This window comes from Chrysemys picta, chromosome 5, assembly GCF_011386835.1.
Source record: "Chrysemys picta bellii isolate R12L10 chromosome 5, ASM1138683v2, whole genome shotgun sequence".
Lineage (NCBI taxonomy): Eukaryota > Metazoa > Chordata > Testudines > Emydidae > Chrysemys > Chrysemys picta.
In genome coordinates, this window is record NC_088795.1 from 133,585,428 (window position 1) to 133,599,813 (window position 14,386).

A 14,386-nucleotide genomic window follows, 5' to 3' on the forward strand; every position below is an offset into this window, starting at 1 on the left:
GGATGATTTATGTCCCTTCCCGGCTTTTTCTTTTACTTTCTGAACTACAGAAAAAAATGACATGAAATCACAAAATCAATGCTAATGTATCATATTCTGTATCTGGCCTGAATATAAATACAAAGAAATTCTAAGTTAAAGCTGTAAACTCCATCTTTTAGACTCCTCATTGTACTTAAGTACTGCCGGTGCTTAAGTACACCAGTGGATGATCTTACATGCCATATGCACAGCAATATCTAGGTATTCTATAGTGGGCTAAGGATGAAACCTTAGATGAAGCTCTTAATCTCCTTGCTTGTGTATATCAAAGAAAGATCATATACCTGAACGTATTTTGTATAGTTTAACATACATGGTATGTTTTTATGGTCAGGGTACTGAGTAACTCTTTAAATGCCTATATTTAATCATCTTCGTCTGCTCTGATTAAAAAGCCCAGCATTTGCTTTTTTCAGACATACTAAATTTGTTTCCTTTTGTGTTTTGTTCTACTGTGGTAGCAAAAGAACATTCTGAATAAAAAGCCCACATCAGACAGCTTTCAGAAAGGCAAATGGGAAGCAGCATTTAATTAGCAAGCTTATTACTACTGCTAAAATGTATTCAAATTAAAGAAAAGAGGAAGGAAATGAGGACAAGGAGGGAAAAGACAAGGGGAAAAGACTTAATTGAAGAGGACTAAACCAGGTTTAAAAAAAAGATGATAAACCAAAAGAACCGGCAAAGATAAGGGAAAAAAAATCTAAGGCTGAGGTGAGTATAGAAATATATCGCTTTACAGAATGAGCAAGCAAAAATGGAAGGGGTTGTGGAAAGGAGAGTATAATAAAAATATAGGTTTGCTGCATAAGAAAGACAAAAACGAAGGATGGAGGAACATGAAGAAGGGAGAGAGAAGGATAGGTGACAAGGCAGACAAGATAAGTTAGCTTTTTCTAGGTTACCTCCCATGTTGTAATTGTAGGAGGGCCATCCAAAGACATTCTAGAAGGATACTGTCACACACACACACACACACACACACCCTCACACACTTTCATTGGGAGGTGAATCTAAACAACAATGCACTCTTCCCTCTCCACAATTCTGGTAGTTGAATTCCAACATCATGTACCTCTTCCAGTTTTAACAGCAGCATTTCCTAGCTGTATTAGTAGCAACTCACTATGGACTTTCTAGAAAACTAGATATTTATACCAAAAGCAGTTTGCTTTCCTAACAAAAAGTGTCCATTTTCAGAGCTAAGCTTGAGCTCAATTGATTCTCTTAACCATCCCCTGACTCAATCTCTCTCACACTCAGCTTTTGTAGTCACAGATATTACAACAAACAAATATCAGGCATTTTTCCCATGTACAATTTATCAGTATGCCACAAGGTTGCTCTTTAGGACCAGTCCAGTGTTAACAAGTTGAATGTCCGGTTACTTGAGGAAACATATACTTATCCTCAAAGCCTGAATTTGTCTGGTGGTCTGGAAAAATGCCAGAGACCTAAGGTTAACATTTCAGAGAAATACTGACACACACCAAACCCAGTCAGTTCTTAGAAACAACCATTCCGAGTATTTATTAGGTAAAAATCAAACAATCAAAACCATGGAAAGCATTACCCACATCCTTTGTTAGAGCAGAGAAACTTGCTGAAAGAACAGGGTTGAATGCAGTCTGCCTCTGAAGTTGTCTTTAAAAAAAAAAAAAAGGCCTGACTACACTAAATGAATGAAACAAAGCAACAAGACAGAAATTTATAATTGGGTGGGTGACTGTGAAGAACCCAGCTGAATGCTGAGGAACACTGTAATTTTATTGCAATATGTCGGGTTTATAATGAACATATTTGGAGTGAAATCTGTATTTCTCTTCAAGACAGACATTTTATCATTATTATTAATTTATTATTATTATTAATAAGATGTCACTTGCTGGTACTCAGACACAATTATTTAGGATTTAAACCAATTGTTCTTCTTGTTCTCTAGTATCAGTCATCCCTAACAGTCTACTTTCAAGGCCAGGGAGGAAGAATCTGTGGGAAATAATGAAATGTAGCCGACCAAAATGAAATGGACTCTGAGTTCAGAAATGTGCCAACTATTCACATGAAGGGAGAAGTAAAAAATGTACTTTACAAAAGCAACGTGTAAAACTCAGTGCTCCTGGGAGTGAAGAACTATTAGCAGTGGCCAAATATAAATAGAGTGAGCAGGTGCTAGGCAAACATCACACACAGCTCTACTAATAAACCTCAATTCTGATCCACACCAACTCTCCTGCACTGTTCACGTCCACAGCAGGTACAGCTAGTAATGCCCAGCTAGGTGTTCGTTACTGTGGACAGTATGGGATTATGCCCAATTCATTTCCATTTGTGACATTATCAAGCGCTGACTACAAGACTCCAAATGTGACAGGTTTGTATCAAATCCACTGTACCAGCCAGTCCTCATGCTTAATGCAGATGATTTTAAATTATGATTGGCTTATACGATTAGTGACTAAGCACATAGCCTCAGCAGACTTTCCTCTGTGTTCCTCTGAAGACATGCTGTTCCCTTTCCTACTAACAGCGAGCTGTAGCAGCAGAGTTTAATGACAGAAGACTTCAAATTGTTTTTTCAATAAAATCCGTAATAAGAAATATGCATGTGTGTATTTAACTGATAGAAAAGGGGGTTATCCAATTAAGGTATTCACTGCAGCCTATAACAAGACTCAACGGAATAGGACACCTCTATGTTCTAATGGGTAGTAAAAGGTGCAGGCAAACAGCTTCCTAATAGATGTGGGACTCAAACTGGAAACTGTTTTATGAAGATCCTTTAAACACAGATTTTCTTTCCTGTTTGTATTAAGTCTGCTCCATTTTTATTCTCCTTATTTTTCAGTCCCTCCTCATCCCTGTCTTTCCACTCCCAGAATTTGTACATCAGCTGAAAAAGAAACTGAAGCAAAAGAAAAATAAAATAAAATCTGAGAATCCAAAACGAAACTGCAAGAATAGTTCACAGTTATTGAATTCCAGTGGTTTTTATTCTTTTAGCAACTGCCAGCTCTTTGAAGCACGTCTGCTATCAATGGCTCGTGTTTGCAAGACTAGAGCTAAAGTGAGCTCTCTGGAGTAAACCTGAATCTGTGCCTGTAGTTCAATGCTTCTACTGACAGTTGGGCTTGCTAAGAGAGAGTGTGGTAAATATTAAAGAACGTTAATAAAAATGAGATAAAACATCTAGGGATTTTTTAAACCAAACTTGGCTCACTACTAAAGTTTATCTTGACAGAAAATTTACTTCTCTGATCCAGATCATTTCCCAAAGCAATTTTCCAACAGCAAACATAAATTTGTGGCTGCTGCTAAAAGGTTTTCAATCCCAGTGCTAAAGAGGCCACTGAATGTCAAATGTTTACCTCAACTTCATGTAAATGTCATACTGTATTGGACACCATTACTTCACGTTAGCATAATCAGCTGCTCACTGCCATGACCTTAAACCTTAATGTGAGGCATTTTTGCTTTCCATATAAACAACCTCAGAAAAAGATCATACCATCAGTTCAGATATCTAGATAATATCTTGATTGTAATTAACTCATTACAGAATGATAACCTAATATGCTGCATACATTTTTACTACATAAATTTATGTCAATGGGCTAAGTAATTCCATAAGATTCACAGTACAGAGAGATCCAAATCAAAGTACCAACGAGGCTGGAAAACTGATGGTACTGACAGAAATGTGGTACAGGGCCTAGTACTACCAGAGATGAGGTGAAGGAAGATATTGCTTATATGTCCCTAAACGTGAGGCAACCATCGGGAGAGTAAATAGACAGGGGGACAGGCAGTATACAGGATTGTACTCTATGGATAAAACAGCATGGGACAGAATGATCAAACTCCAGAAGTTAATGCTTGCTGAGACAGAATTAACTGCTAATAGTATGTATATTAGACAGCAAATTTGAGGAAGTAAACTCACTGGAGGTAACTGGCAAAGTGAGGAATAGTCAGACACAGAAGTGATGGATGCCTACAATGGGGATGGCCCTCATCAACAGATTATGCTGGGTCATGACATCCACCCAAAGATACAATCAAAGTACAAAACAAAAAGTATATGCACCATATACAGGGGGAAACCAGAAGTCCACAAGATCTAATATAGACACTCCTGAGGACCTTCCTTTGCCCTGGTATTTTCATGCTTCTTTACCCTTGACTATACTATCACCATCTGTCACCCACATGGAACCTCCATGCCATTTGACTTAAGTGTACAATGATGAAACCAGAACTTGCTTTCAGGGGCTAGCAAACAGGGGACTTTTGCGAGGGAGTTCTCCAGGCGAAGGGGGTGAGTTTGTTGTCTGTTAGTGGTTTGTTGTTGTGTGCTTGCTTGCAGTGTGCCTGCTTGATAGAAATGTATTGTGTGGTCTGTTCAGGGGACTGTGTGCTGAGTCTAGGGGCCTGCCAGGCAAGGCTCAGATCTGCCTAAGGAGGCTCTAGCCTGTCATCCCTTTAGGATTACTTCACAAGAGGGGAATGGGTTGGATCACAGAAACCCCCTTGGGAGCTGCCACCCGATGTGCAAAGACTACCCCTGCTTCTGTTTTCCCTGCCAGCTCAGGACTCCAGCACCCTGTCTTGCTGAGCCAGACACTCCCGTCTGGCTCCAGACACAGATCCAGGGTCTGAATCTCCTGTCCCAAAGCTGCAAGTTTACCTGAAGACAGCTCACAGTAGTGTGCTTGTCTTTAGCACTTAGATGCCCAACTCCCAATGGGGTCTAAACCCAAATAAATCCGTTTTACCCTGCATAAAGCTTATGCAGGGCAAACTCATAAATTGTTCGCCCTCTATAACACTGAAAGAGAGATATGCACAGCTGTTTGCTCCCTCAGGTATTAATACATACTCTGAGTAAATTACTAAATAAAAAGTGATATTATTAAATACAGACAGTAGGATTTAAGTGGTTCAAATTAGTAACAGACAGAACAAAGTAAGTCACAAGCAAAATAAAATAAAATGCGCAAATCTATGCCTAATCAAACTGAATACAGATAATCTCACCCTCAGAGATGCTTCAGTACGTTTTTCTCAGACTGGACACCTTCCAGGCCTGGGCACAATTCTGTACCCTGGTACAGCTCTTGTTGCAGCTCAGGTGGTAGCTAGGGGATTCTTCATGATGGCTCCTCTCCCTCTCTGTTCTCTTCCCCCCTTTATATATCTTTTGCATAAGGCGGGAACTCTTTGTCTCTCTGGGTTTCCACCCCCCCTCACTGGAAAAGCACCAGGTTAAAGATGGATTCCAGTTCAGGTGACATGATCACATGTCACTGCAAGTCTTCATTACTCACTTGCCAGCACACACATATACAGGAAGACTCACAGGTAAATACAGCCATCTGCAGACAATGGGAATCATCAAGATTCCAAACCATCATTAATGGTCCACACTTTACACAATTACAATAGGCCCTCAGAGTTACATTTTATATTTCTAGTTTTAGATACAAGAGTGGTACATTTATACAAATCAGATGATCATACTCAGTAGATTATAAGCTTTGTAATGATACCTTACAAGAGACCTTTTGCATGAAGCATATCCCAGTTACGTTACATTCACTTATTACCGTATTTTCTCTAAAACTATCTCAGTTACATTATATTGACTTATTATCAAGTTTTTATAAAACCATATAGACTGCACAACGTCACAGGGCTAAATCAGAGAGAGCAGGGGTTTTAAAAAACAGCTCGAGGCGCTAGCAAACAGGAGCTGCAAACAGGGGAGTTTTTCAAGGGAGCATGAGCCAGATACACCTAATAAACGTTCTCTAAACTTAGGCCAATAACACTGCCTTCTCGCTCAACACTCCCTCCTCCCACCCTCCACCCCAACAAACACAAAGAAACCCTGCAAGCGTAAAAAGAAAGGAGGCAAAAGTCTCGCAGCTGATTGGGGAAGGCAGTAACAGCTGGGACCATGCCCCAATCAGGCCCAGCTGGTCCCTATAAGAGGCTGTGAGCCAGAAGCCCAAACAGTCTCTCTCTGCTTGTAGAGAGAGAATGGCCTGGCTGTTAGGGAGCCGAGCAGGGTACTGGGAGTGGAGCAGGGCTGGGGGAAGGCTAGAGGAGCTGGGGCACTCCAGCCTGGAAAACCCCCAGGCTGCGGGCCTACCTGAGGGCCTAAGACCAGTACTGGGGCTGCTGAAGGGCAGCCCAACAATAGGTGGAGGCAGCAGGTCCAGACCCAACCTTGCCTATGATGAATGGCTTACACTGCAGTCTGCCCCAGGGTGTGGGGGCGAGTTGGAGACTGGCAGTAGCCTACAACTGAAGCGAGGTGAGGTAGTGGGTGGGGGTTCCCCTGGGTGGGGGGGACCCTGAGAAACAATGGGGTACTGCCAGGGGGCAGCACCCACTGAAAGGGTCACCCGGGGTCCGGGAGGGTCATGGGGGCCAGCGGTAGCACGACACTGGCTGACAGGGGGTGCTCCAGAGGCTGGAAGCTAATTCCCCGAGATGACCAGCAGGGGGCACTGCCAGGTGAGTCTGCACCCGATTACACCCAACTATACATACAAAATCATGGGGTCTAAATTAGCTGTTATCACTAAAGAAAGTTCTTGGAGTCATTGAAGATAGTTCCCTGAAAACATCTGCTCAATGTGTAGCTGCAGTTAAAAAAGCTAACAGAATGTTAGGAATCATTAGGAAAGGGATAGATAATAAGCAGAAAACATAATGCCACTGTATAAATCCATGGTACACCCACATCTTGAGTACTGTATGCAGTCCTGGTTGTGTCACCTAAAAAAATATATGAGAATTGGAAAAGATAAAGGGAAGGGCAACACAATTGATTAGGGGTATGGAACAGCTTCCACAGAAGGAGAGATTAAAAGGACTGTGACAGTTCAGCTTGAAAGACATAGGGAATGACATAAGGAAGGATAGTAAAGAGCAAAATTTTCAGACACCTACATGGACATAGTTTGTTGGGGAAGAGTCAACATGGTTTTTGTAAAGGAAAATCATGCCTCACCAATCTACTAGAATTCTTTGAGGGGGTCAACAACATGTGGACAAGGGGGATCCAATGGATATGGTGTACTTAGATTTTCAGAAAGCCTTTAACAAGGTTCCTCACCAAAGGCTCTTAAGCAAAGTAAGTAGTCATGGGATAACAGGGAAAGTCCTCTCATGGATGGGTAACTGGTTAAAGGATAGGAAACAAAGGGTAGGAATAAATGGTCAGTTTTCAAAATGCAGAGAGAGGTAAGTAGTGGTGTCCCGCAGGGGTCTGTACTGGGACCAGTCATATTCAACATGTTCATAAATGATCTGGAAAAAGGGGTAAAAAGTGAGGAGGCAAAATTTGCAGACGATACAAAACTTCTCAAGATAGTTAAGTCCCAGGCAGACTGTGAAAAGGATTTCTCAAAACTGGGTGACTGGGCAACAAAATGGCAGATGAATTCAATTTTGATAAATGCTAAGTAATGCACATTGGAAAACATAATCCGAACTATACATATAAAATGATGGGGTCTAAATTAGCTGTTACCACTCAAGAAAGAGATCTTGGAGTCATTGTGGATAGTTCTCTGAAAACATCCACTCAATGTGCCATGGAAGTCAAAAAAGTAAACAGAATGTTGGGAATCATTAAGAAAGGAATAGAAAATAATACAGAAAATATCATATTGCCCCTATATAAATCCATAGTATGCCCACATCTTGAATATTGCATGCAAATGTGGTCGCCCCATCTCAAAAAATACATATTGGAATTGGAAAAGGTTCAGAAAAGGGCAACAAGAATGATTGGGGTATGGAACGGCTTCCGTATGAAGAGAGATTAATAAGACTGGGACTTTTCAGCTTGGAAAAGGGACAACTAAGGGGGGATATGATTGAGGTTTATAAAATCACGACTGGTGTGGAGAAAGTAAATAAGGAAGTGTTATTTACTCCTTCTCAAAACACAAGAACTAGGGGTCCAAATTAAATTAACAGACAGCTGGTTTAAAACAATGAAAAGGAAGTATTTTTTTTTACACAACGCACAGTCTGTCTGTGGAACTCTTTGCCAGAGGATGTTGTGAAGGCCAAGCCTATAAGAGGGTTCAAAAAAGAACTAGCTAAGTTCATGGAGGGTAGGTCCATCAATGATTATTAGCCAGAATGGGCAGGGATGGTGTCCCTAGCCTTCGTTTGCCAGAAGCTGGGAATGGGCGACAGGCAGGGCTGGCTCCAGGCACCAGAGCAGGAAGTAGGTGCTTGGAGCGGCCAACGGAAAGGGGCAGCACATCCGGGTCTTCAGCGGCAATTCGGTGGCGGGTCCCTCAATCCCTCTCGGAGGGAAGAACCGGCCGCTGAAGAATGAAGTGGCGCGGTAGAGCTGCCGCCAAAGTGCCGCCAATCGTGACATTATCTCTTTTTTTTTTCCCTTCCCCGCTTGGGGCGGCAAAAAAGCTGAAGCCGGCCCTGGCGATAGGGGATGGATCACTTAATGATTATCTGTTCTGGTCATTCCCCCTGGGGCACTTGGCATTGGCCACTGTCAGAAGACAGGATACTGGGCTAAATGGACCTTTGGTCTGATCCAATATGGCTACTCTTATGTTCTTATTGAAAAGAGGAGACTAAGGGGTATATGATACAAGTCTATATGATCATGAATGATGTGGAGAAAGAGAATAAGGAAGTATTATTTACCCCTTCACGTAACACAAGAACCAGGGGTCATCCAATGAAATTAATAGGCAGTAGGAGTAAAACAAACATATGTGGTAAGGCACCTCCTTCACCTAGATAGGCTCAGCATTTCTGCTCTGGTGGTGGGGGTCTGGAGCAAGTCAGTCCCACTCCGGAGAGTTTTTGTTCCTCACTCAGGGTTTGTTTTTCAATATTTACAAGGTGGGCTGCAGGGTAGGCCTAAGCAGCACTCTTCAGCCAAACCAAAAGGAACCAATTCATAACACAAAAAGGGAATCTTTCTCCATGCCCTGTCTTAGGGGTATTGCCTTGTTATCCTGGCCTCCATGTGCCAGTCCTTCCCCAAAAAGTCAGTTAGTTTGGTTTCCTTCCTCTATAGGGAGGAGAGCTGCCTTCCCCCCATGAAAAGCCTTTTTTCTCCCTGTTGCTACTAGCCCTGCTGCAGCTTGTCTCTCATCTCTCCTCCTCTTCACTCACCAGAAGAGGGGTTTTTATAGGTCACAGGCAGCCCTTAATTGGATGCAGGCGTCCCTAGTTGACCTAAGGTAACTTCTTTTTAGCTCATGGAGAAAAGGGACTTTAGCATTTTAGGGCTAATATACCTGCCTTCCATCACGCTCTGGTAGCTATCTCGTCTGACTTTGTCACACAAAAGAAAGTGCTTCTTCAATAAATGTACAGTCAAACTGTAGAACTCTTTTCCAGGGGGTATTGTGAAGGCCAAAAGCATAACCAGGTTAAAAAAAGAATCGGATAAATTCATGGAAGATAGGTCCATCGATGACTATTAGCCAAGGTGGTCAGAGAGACAACCCAATGCTGTGAGCGTCCCTAAATATCTGACTGCTAGAAGCTGGGACTGGACATCAGGGGATGGATCACTCAGTAAATTACTCTGTTCATACCTTCTGAAGCATCTGGCATTGGCCACTGTCAGAAGACAGGATATTGGGCTAGATGACCGTTGGTCTGACCCAGTATGGCCATTCTCGTGTTCTTATGAGGGGAAATGTACTGGTACTTCCTTGGGTGCATGCAGCTTGCTGTAGACATGGACTGTGTTGTCTCTGTGGTCAGACCCATACTTTTCTCATCCAACATCTATTTCCCTAATCTATTTTTGGTAGGTTATAAGGTTTTATTTTATTGATTCTTCCCTTGGTTGAAGGGTTTTCCCTTCTTTTCTACAGTCCTTATTTCCGATTTCATAGAATACCCTAGTCCTAACTTGTCATTATTTGAGTTCTCAGATTCAAACTAATATTAGCAGTGGAGGAACTCATACTAGGTGTGTTAATAAAAACTCCCATTTAGATCAGTAAGACTTACCTCAGTATCAGGTAAATTCGTTGCAACAATAATTAAAATGATAAAATGCCTGGATGAACTTGACATAATAGGGATGAATCATCCTGGCTTCTATAAAGGAAAACCATGCTTCTCTAATTCATTTTTGAGTGTATAAACATAGTGGAGGATAAAGTAGAAAATCATACATTTGGACTTTCAAAAAGCCTTTGACAATGTCCCTCACAAGAGCTTATTAATGAAAGTCACAAAATGAGATGTCACCTACCATCCTATATTACAAACTAGCCATGGGACAGAAAATAAAGAGAATAAATGGCCAATTTTGTACACAGAAAAAGGTTAAGAATAGTTTGTCCCAAGATTCCATACTAGGGTTGGAGTTTAACATTTCTAGTTATGATCGGGGGAAAAGGTGAACAGTAGAGTGGCAAAATTTGCAGATGACATCAAATTATTTAGGTTTGTCAAAAGCAGAGAAGACTGAGGATCTGCAAAGGGACTAACAAAAGTGAGGAGACGGGATAAAGGGCTAATGGATGAGCTTCAGTGTGTCAAATGCAAGGTAAAGAATATAGGAGGGAATCATTAGAACTACTTGTCCACAATGCTGACGTCTAAATTATTTGTAACAATTAACTAAAAAGACCTGAACACCATTCTGGAAAGCTCAATGAAAACCTCTAGTCAATGTGTTGAGGTGATCAAAGAAAAGAAATAACATTTAAAGAAGTGTGAGTAACATAAATGTGAGTGTGACAGTGCCCCCCATAAGGCTTTATGGACATATGCTTTTTATATATATATATAAATACTGTTTTCATATATATGACCCAACTGAAATATGCCACGTAACATATCTCTGTAAAGGTTATGATATACTGAATGTATTCATCCTATTTGTATGCATGTATCATTTTTGTATTGGCTGTGTACTGGTTTGATTTTAACTAGCCTAGTAGAGCATTTGGTCAGCTTCTTGAGAAAAGTGCAAATTAAGTGCCCAATCAAAAACCACTTAAGCCAACAATGAACTTGAAGATGCCAATCCACATCTGAGCCTTCCCAGGAATGTGCTTGGCTGGTAAAAACTGAGTCATGCATGGACATGTGACTTGCCCATGTGACTCCAAAACTCCATCTTGGAGCTGGATTTGCATAGGAGTCAGGAGGGAGTCTCCACCCACAAGCGAGAGTCTATTTAAACCCCTGGGAGACCCCTCCATTTTGTCTAAAGCTGGCTAAAGAGAGAGCTTCTCCACCCCCAAGGATACCTGAAAGGAACTGGAAGAAAGGACAGTAACTACAGCGGGTGTGAGTGATTGCTGGACCCAGACTAGAAGGATAATAGCCTGTAAAAGGAAGCTTACTGGGTGAGGTTTTTATCTGTATTCAGTTTTTTAGACATAGACTTGCATGTTCTATTTTATTTTGCTTGGTAATTCACTTTGTTCTGTGTGTTACTACTTGGAACCACTTAAATCCTACTTTGTGTATTTAATGAAATCACTTTTTACTTATTAATTAACCCAGAGTATGTATTAATACCTGGGGGTGGAGGGCAAACAGCTGTGCATATCTCTCTATCGGTGTTCTAGAGGGCGAACAATGCATGAGTTAAATCCATTTTACCCTGTATAAAGCTTAATTTGGAAGTTGGACATCTGGGTGTTAAAGACAGGAATGCTTCTGTAAGTTGCTTTCAGTTAAGCCTACAGCTGTTAGGAGACGTGGTTCAGACCCTGGTTCTGGCTTTGCAGCAGGCTAGCGGGTCTGGCTCAAACCAGGCAGGGCACTGAAGTCCTAAGCTGCCAGGGCAGGAAAGCAGGCGTAGAAGTAGTCTTGTCACATCAGTTGGCAGCCCCAAGGGGGTTTCTCCGATTCAACCCATCACAGTGAGTAACATTGAAAACATAATTCTCTTGTATAAGTCATGGGAATACTGTGTTCAGTTCTGTTTACCCTAAATAGAAAAGGGATGTAGAAGGGGTTCTGTAATTAGTAATTTAAATAATTAGAAGCATGGAAAATCCATCATAGAAATGATTTGGGCCTACTAATGTAACACAGTTATAAAATGTGTATCCATTCCCCCTCTAGTGGTCGGTCCATATAGAGGATATTATACAAGAGAAACAAAACCAAAAAAAATGGGCAATGAAAATGAACTTGCAATAAATTGGAAACTGATTAAAAAAAAACACATTTTTATTTCTCCCACAATGCAAAATTGATCACTGATTTTTATGGTGGCCAGAATTGTGTCATTGTTACCTTGTGCTCCCTCTCTACCTGTTTCTTTTACTCCTTGTTGTTTCTTTTCAAATTATTTAGATTGTAAGCTCTTTAAGTCAGGGACTATCTTTTTGTTAAGTGTTTATGCTCAACCTAGCACAGTGGGGATCTGGTCTATGATTGGTGCCCCTAGACATTACCTTAATGTGAATAATAATTAATAATAATTAACTGGTGGGATTCATTGTCACTAGGCATTGCTGAAGCAAAAAGCTTTTCAAGATTTCTTTTTAAAGGATGGGATATCTACCTATTTATGAGACTATCCACCTATTCATCCACTTACACATAATGAGAATATTAGACTGGATAAAGGAGTTATAAACTCTCATGCTTCAGGAATAAGACAACCACCATTTGATATGAGTTGGGGACAAACATCCCCTAAGGAAGACTTTTTTTTTTCCTCTAACCTACTCGACAATAGGAGTTCACTCAGTAGGTAAAGTGAAAATTCAACCATTTCCTAGATTTGGCTTGCCTTTTTTTTTTTTAAAGTAACATAAGGACTAGTTCAAACCTTCTGCCCAGGTTTAACTGCCTCTACGGTTCCTCAATCAAAACTGCTCAGCCCACATGCTCTCCAAAGAGACACCTTCATCTTCCTTATATCCAGGTAGAGTGGTGAGTTGCCTGTCTCAGAGCCCAACAAAACGTATTGATTCCTTTCCCAACAAGATCAATACGTGCTAATAGAATGGGGTGTTTTAAGTCATACTGCCAACCTGTTAAATAGTTCCCTACAAGTGTAAATCGTGTATTCTGGTTTCCTCTCCCTTGTTGGATTGCTTTGGGATGCTCCCAAATACTCAAACAGTTGCCACAGGACCTGCCTCCTGCAGCATCTTCTTTTCTGTGGTCATGATCTTGTCGCTTGTCCACAGGTCACCCTCTGTAGCTCACGAAAAATTGAATGTATAGCGCGGCTTACCTCACAACAATTGTTCAGGGCAATGAATGGGTCACCAGCAATAGTAGTCAGCCCTTCTATCTCCAACTCACAAGGTCACCATTGTAAAAGGCTTCAGTGGTTGCAGGAGTCACCTGCAAGATCTCACATCCCCCCTGTACCAATGTTTGGATACACTTGAATCCACTTGGCTGATATTTCTACTTCCCCTTTGATCCCTACCGTCATACTATATACTCTGGGAAAACTAAGACCACACAGCCACAGCAAGATTGCAATCTTGCTCCATCATCACACTTCAGAAAGGGACAATTTTTTTATATGTGCTGCTGTTCCCCACAAAAAAGGATAGATTGCAAGAAGGCTGGTGACTCCAACTCAGAGTCTGAGTGAATGTCCTTTTGGGTTGTGGTCTTAATGAGCGCACATATCTGCCCAAACTCATATTTCCTGATAAGACAGAACTTGTTGTGTCTCCCTGTTGCCCAAAACCCTGCAGCCTGGGCAATTGGTGTTTTCCCTCTACAGTCTCCCTATCTCTTCACTTTTCTCCCCATCAGTACCTCAGTCCATCCCTTGGAATATCTTTTAGGTCAGAGATGTAGCCACAGATGTGTTGGGCTCTTCAGTTGTTCAACCTCTATGAAAAACACTGTGTGCTGCACTACTTCTCTCATCATAGATGGCTGGTGAGCCCAAGTCTGACCTCTAACAGGCTATCCAATTACTTACACCTTCCCAGAAGGATCAATGACTGCTATAAGGATGGGGTGTTTCTTATAAATGCTGCCAGACTGTTACAGTCGATTATTCCACTGTTCTCTTCTGGGTGTCTTGCCCCATGCCCTGATACATAGAATCATAAAATATCAGGGTCGAAAGGGACCTCAGGAGGTCATCTAGTCCAACCCCCAACTAAATCATCCCAGCCAGGGCTTTGTCAAGCCTGACCTTAAAAACCTTGAAGTAAGGAGATTCCACCACCTCCCTAGGTAACCCATTCCAGTGCTTTACCACCCTCCTAGTGAAAAAGTGTTTCCTAATATGCAACCTAAACCTCCCCCACTGCAACTTGAGAACATTACTCCTTGTTCTGTCATCTGGTATCACTGAGAACAGCCTAGCTCCATCCTC

At 41.6% G+C, this 14,386-nt stretch overlaps 1 protein-coding gene across 7 annotated transcripts in view; it reads right to left on the reverse strand.

Annotated features, from left to right (window-relative positions):
* Positions 1-14,386, reverse strand: part of CTNNA2 (catenin alpha 2) — a 766,120-nt gene that overhangs the window by 222,406 nt on the left and 529,328 nt on the right. The gene's annotated exons all lie outside the window — the stretch shown is intronic.